The sequence below is a fragment of the Gavialis gangeticus genome, unplaced genomic scaffold (assembly GCF_001723915.1).
Source record: "Gavialis gangeticus isolate Ggan-Ray unplaced genomic scaffold, GavGan_comp1, whole genome shotgun sequence".
Taxonomy (NCBI): Eukaryota; Metazoa; Chordata; order Crocodylia; family Gavialidae; genus Gavialis; species Gavialis gangeticus.
In genome coordinates, this window is record NW_017728996.1 from 22,745,603 (window position 1) to 22,745,833 (window position 231).

At 40.3% G+C, this 231-nt stretch overlaps 1 protein-coding gene across 1 annotated transcript in view; it reads left to right on the plus strand.

Moving 5' to 3' along the window:
• The window catches only part of FSD2 (fibronectin type III and SPRY domain containing 2), a 34,027-nt gene that overhangs the window by 7,533 nt on the left and 26,263 nt on the right, over nt 1-231 (plus strand). The gene's annotated exons all lie outside the window — the stretch shown is intronic.

The window sequence follows — 231 nt, forward strand, 5'->3', positions numbered from 1 at the left end:
GAAGGGGAGGAAGGAGGAACTGGGTAACTATAGGCCAGTTAGTCTCAGCTCTATCCTTGGCAAGACTTTTGAGAAAATTGTTAACTGCCTGACTAACCTGGTCTTATTTTATGACCGGGTCACAAAATGAAGCAATAGAGGTAGTTGTGATTTACTGAGATTTCAAGAAGGCCTTCGACACAGTGTCACACCCAATTCTTATAAATAAACTAAACAGTTGCAATGTAGATT